The 5,883-nt window shown below is 41.9% G+C and overlaps 1 protein-coding gene across 1 annotated transcript in view; it reads left to right on the forward strand.

The window, feature by feature from the left end:
- The first annotated feature begins 3,423 nt into the window (after positions 1-3,423).
- LOC106536728 (extracellular sulfatase Sulf-2) overlaps positions 3,424-5,883 on the forward strand; it is a 4,720-nt gene continuing 2,260 nt past the window's right edge. Inside the window, exon 1 of the mRNA XM_014034048.1 lies at positions 3,424-3,586. The gene's annotated coding sequence lies outside the window, so the exon portion shown is untranslated. The remainder of the gene's footprint in view (positions 3,587-5,883) is intronic.

The raw sequence follows: 5,883 nt of genomic DNA on the forward strand, positions 1-5,883 counted from the left end.
AAACACTGCAGTTGTGAAACTGTATTTTTCCACATTAACAGAATATCGACAAAGTTTTGCGCACATTTGTAATGGAAACACAGCTTGTGTTCTACCCATCAGACTTAGCTGGACTCAGTCCAAAGCTACGTGGGTTTGCCTCTGTGTAGGCCTGAACCTGCTGCAGGGACCGTACGGGTCAGGTCTACAGTCGAAGACGAGGGTCTTGGTGCTCTGACCCTGGGTTACCAAAGCTGGTTCCTGAGACCAGGAACTCTGGAGTACTAAAAGACTTGACAGGTTTTCTAAGTTTACCTCGATCCAGCCTGGTTCTGATTGGTGGTTGATGGTGGATCACGGTTGTAACCCTGTGAGGGTTATTAAAGACGTGGTGCTGTAATCTRACTTATAAATGGTCTACAGGGACCGTTAGACTCTCATTTCTCTGGAAACAGAAGTGATGAAGTCAGAGTTTTAGTTCATGAAGGATCTTTGTCAGAGTTTAAACACAGACCTGACACCGAGTCATGATTGTTGTTTGGGTTCTGTTCTGAGCAGAKACCAGCTGTGAGACGAGATAATCTGAGTCTGACGGGATGATGGTCCCGATGGTTCCAGCCTCCAGCAGWTTTTCACCCTCAGCCTGAAACTTTCTGTGTGATTCTCATTCAGAAAGAAACCCCGGACAAATCTTCTGTTCTGTTTCTTTGCCACTGTTAGAACCCAGCTCTCATGTCGTACATCAGAACGTCTCTGCTGACCGGCCCACGCCTCCCTGAGCCTGACAGACAGAAATCAGGGTGCAGGAATGCCCAGTAAATTAGTGTTAATTAGTGACGGAGGATATGAGCTGTGACTCCGAGTCGTTCATCATTTCAAACAGAGCTGCAGAAATGAAACGCAGCCTCCTGAATGTGTCAACGTCTAACGACACAAACACTGGAGATGGAATTAATTTGAGGCTAACGAGTCAGATCTCCGTCACGTTTCCACACCAGGATTTTCACTTCTTAAAGAGCTCAGATGGTAACACTGATTGTATGTATCTGAAAGGATTGACTCCTGAAACTCAGAAACCTTCAGATGGAACCAAACATGAATCTTTGTTTGGTGTTAAACAAACAACCTCATGCTTGTGTGGTTGTGGAGGAAGTTCGGCCCAGTCTCCTTTACAACATTGCTACGGTTCAACTTCCTTTTCCATAAGGAGAAGTTTCTCTTCCTGAAGCTTTAAAACAAACCAAAACAGAGAAAAACATTCAGCAGAAACAGCAGAAATACAAAACTGAAACTGTGAATCTGTGGTGTAAAAGTTATGAATCATTCAAACGTGTCGTAAGAAACTATTCAGTGATTCCGAATGAAGATTACAGATATTAATGCAGCTCTGTGTCATTGGACCCCAGCAGAAGCAGCCAGAGATACAAACCTAAAGTTTCCATCAAACAAGTCTTAAAGTTTAAAACTTTAACAGGTTTTTATGAGATTTAAAATGCTGAAGAACGGCAACAAAAAAACTCTTAACTCTAGTTTCATCACATTTTTTTAGTTTAAAGCAATCTCTTAAAATACTAAACAGAAAGCAGGAAGTAATGTAACCAGTGTCACAACAAAACATTTACATTGTTATTCTTCATATTATAAGTCTCTGATTTTAAATTTTGTTTTTAACTGATCATGAACTTTTTATTAAATCAGAATTGACTGAACTGGCTCTGCTCATAGTCATTTAGTTTCTGTTTTATTTTAGTTTGGGACATTTCTGTGTAAAAAAAAGGATTTGAGACAAATATTCATCATTTATTTCAAACCTGTTTACTTGAATATCTTGTTCAGAAGTCAAATGTCATGGTTCCTCATCATCCGATTCAGACCTTTTTAATCCAGACCATGTGGCTTCATGTCTGTGGTTCTGGCCCATTATTTAACTGACGTTGGACCCCTGATCAACCTGCCTACTGACCAACTGACTAAACCACTGACCTTCACCTCATGCCAGACTCTACCTACTTTTCTCTACCAAACCACCACCTAACCTCCACCCAATGACCGACCGACCAACTGAAMCCTAGTGACCAACCAACCATTCAACGCTAGTGACCAACCAACTAACTCAACCCTAGTGACCAGCAAACCAACTTAACCCTAGTGACCAACCAACCAACTATTTGACCTTAGTGAGCAACCAAACATTTTTGATTCTAATGACCAACCAACCAATTCAAAGCTAGTGACCAACAAACCAACTCAACCCTAGTGACCAACCAACCATTTTTGACTAATGACCAAACAACCATTCGACCTTAGTGACCAACCAACCATTTGACACTAGTGACCAACCAACCATCCTTGACTCTAATGACCCACCAACCAACTCAACCCTAGTGACCAACCAACCATCTTTGACTCTAATGACCAAACAACCATTCGACCTTAGTGACCAACCAACCATCCTTGACTCTAATGACCAACCAACCAACTTAACCCTAATGACCAACCAACCACTTGACCCTAGTGACCAACAAACCAACTCAACCCTAGTGGCCAACCAACCAACCATTTGACCTTAGTGACCAACCAAACATTTTTGATTCTAATGACCAACCAACCAATTCAAAGTTAGTGACCAACAAACCAACTCAACCCTAGTGACCAACCAACCATCTTTGACTCTAATGACCAAATAACCATTCGACCCTAGTGACCAAACAACCATTTGATGCTAGTGACCAAACAACCATAGTTGATTCTGACCAACCAACCAACTTAACCCTAATGACCAACCAACCATTTGACCCTAATGACCAACAAACCAACTCAACCCTAGTGACCAACCAACCATCTTCGACCTTAGTGACCAACAAACCAACTCAACCCAAGTGACCAACCAACCATTCAAYGCTAGTGACCAACCAACCATCTTTGACTCTAATGACCAACCAACCAACTTAACCCTAGCGACCAACCAACCATTTGACCCTATTGACCAACCAACCATTTGACCCTAGTGACCAACCAACCACCTCTACTCTAATGACCCACCAACCAACCTTGACCCTAGTGACTGACCAAGTGACTAAATAATCATCTAACCAACCATATCAGTGAGACTTTCAGTGAAAATTTGCTGATTGTTGTGATTTAGTGTCAGCAGAATTTAGAGGATACAAGCTTCAGTGACCAAAACTAACTTTTTGAAGAACATTTCTGCAACAAAAAAAAGAAACCAGTGTTCCTGAAACTACCATTAGTTCACAGCATGAACGAGCTGCTTCTGTCTTTTTCAACACGGTTGTAACAGAATCAGCTGAATGTTTGAGTGAAATCACAAACCAGCAGTGAACAAAAGAGCAGGAGGAGAGAGAGGAGGTGGTGATGGAGAGGAGAGGAGGAGAGGCGGATCTGGACGTATAAAAACGTCGACAGCAGCAGGAGGAGGAGCAGCTGTGGTTTTATCGAGCAGAGGGTGCTGTCRGCTGTTACCGCAGGGATCGCTGCCATGTCTGCCGCCTCGGCAACGGCTAACGGGAGCTGAGAGGAGGAGGCTGGCAGGTTGTCGGGTCGGTGCCGGGGGACCCAGGAGCAAGGCAGCCATGAGGAGGACGAGGTAGGAAGTAGAGGTAGAAAAAGATGATGGAGAAGAAGAAAACAACAGATTTGAGTATAAAGTGTCATGAAAGAGGAAGTGAAAGAGCTGAAAGAGGAAGAGCAGAAGTGATTGTGACTGTGAGGAGTTTGTTCCTCTGGGGTCCAGGTCCTCATGTGATCCCACTCAGTAAGTCTGCCTCTCCTTTATTTATCAAAGAAAAGTCATCAGGGCTCAGTTTTCTGAGTTTCAGATTAAATCTGCTGAAACTTTGGGTCATCTTTAACCTTTAAAGTTTGTAGATTTTTGCCTCAAAAAGCCTTTTATTTTGTTAAACTGTTYCCTGTAACATTCTTCTGAGTTTAACATCAGAAACATGAGCGTCCTGTCTCAGTTGGACAGACGGGGGACGGTTTCAGGTCTTATTTTGGTGCCTCTTTGCATGAAAAGAAGGAAGGAGAACCACAGACGTTTTTACAGCTAAAAGAATCTGCAGTTCCTCTTATTTAGTTTTAAATTTCTCTTGACATGCCTGTCAGCAAAATATCTCTTGAAGCATTGGTCAGATTTCTGATTCAAGATGGCCGACACAGAGGCAGATCCTGAGCTGAAAGTGTGAGTGGTAGTAGCTGGGAGTCATTCTCAGCATGCCCTCTGAGGGCTCTTTGTTCAGACCGGTGGTCTGCAGTAGGGTTGGGCTTAATCGTATCGTGTGATTAATCATCAGAAAAACATTAGTCGATTATTTTTTGTTTGATGATGAATGTGATTAATGCCAGCAGTCAGTCAGCTCGCTGCTCCTCTCTGCTTCAAATATGACAAACATTAAAAAAAGTTCTATTTATTTATCTATCAAGGTCCGTAATTTTGTCACAATTTGGAACAGATTTTTACGAAGAGCAAATCTTTCCCACTAAATTGGTCATGTGACCAGGACATAAGGATGTCCAGGTTATTAATCATCAAATTAATCGTTATCAGCTAAATAKCACAATTAATGGTGATTAATTTTTTTCCCAATATTGCCCAACCCCAGTCCGCAGTGCGGCGGGCGACATGCATTCCTTCAGGCGCTGCTGCTTTGGTTCTGCTTTTAACAAACATCCTTTTATTCAGTTTAGAGTAAAAAAACATTTAATAATGAAATATTTCTGTGTATTTTACTGGTACTGAAAATAAATATATATTTATTAAGTCATAAATTCATTAAACTGTAAAAGCTGAAGACTTTAGAACATAAACCGTTTCCTGCTGCAGGTCAACAAACCATCACTGTTGCTTTTATTTACTGCTGCCTGTTGTTGCACATTTTAAATCATATTTTCACATTAGAAGTTTTTTGTTTTAATTTAACAACGCCAACATGATCTAATTAGACTCTCACGCAGTAATAATGGTTTTATTGGCGGCTGGTTTCTCAGACCTGAATCAAAGGYTGTGAAGTTGTGGTGAAGCTGAGTGACGGTCCAGGGTTTGGACCGAACATCGTCTTCGTCCTGAAGCAGAGACGAAGACAGAAAACTGCTTCCTGTTTCCACAGATCTGTCAGGAAGCTGGATTTGTCTCTTCTGACTGAAGGCAGCTGTCAGACAAGAGAAAAAAAACTCAAAAAGACTGACAGCTTTGTGATTCAGAGTCAAGATGCAGAATAATCTGCTCTTTATGATGATGGACTAAAACATCTGACTAATAAAACYAAATTAAATCCAGCTTTAACTTCCTGCTCCGTCCAAACTTCAGTTTTTATCAGTCTGAATGTTTCCTCTGAAGCAGCTGCAGCTTTATTTACAGAACAAATTTCATCTCCGGGAAGCTGAAACTCCATCACATCTGTTACCATGGAAACCAGCCTTAATGTCACAGAGCGAGCCTCGTTTCAGATGCTCGTGACCTTTCACCTCATCCCCCGGCCCCGCCCCCACCGGCTTCTCTGCGTGTTAAAATCTGATGAATATAAATGAAACAAAGATTCTGCTGTGATGCATACGGAGTTCCTTCTGCAGGGAGCGGCGAGGCTCCGCCCCCTGGCTCATGAATATTAATGAGCAGATAGATGTGATGAAGGGAGGAGAGGCAGAAAGGGCACATCAGGATGACTGACAGCAGAATTTATGAAACCCGGAGCGATGAGAGCGTGGTCGCTGCTCTGAGGAGGGTGACAGGATGAAACGCCAGATAAAAAACTTTACATGATACATCAGACTAAAACTGTAAAATATAAACTTTACATGATACATCAGACTAAAACTGTAAAATATAAACTTTACATGATACATCAGACTAAAACTGTAAAATATAAACTTTACATGATACATCAG

This window comes from Austrofundulus limnaeus, unplaced genomic scaffold (assembly GCF_001266775.1).
Source record: "Austrofundulus limnaeus strain Quisiro unplaced genomic scaffold, Austrofundulus_limnaeus-1.0 Scaffold1950, whole genome shotgun sequence".
NCBI classification, from domain to species: domain Eukaryota; kingdom Metazoa; phylum Chordata; class Actinopteri; order Cyprinodontiformes; family Rivulidae; genus Austrofundulus; species Austrofundulus limnaeus.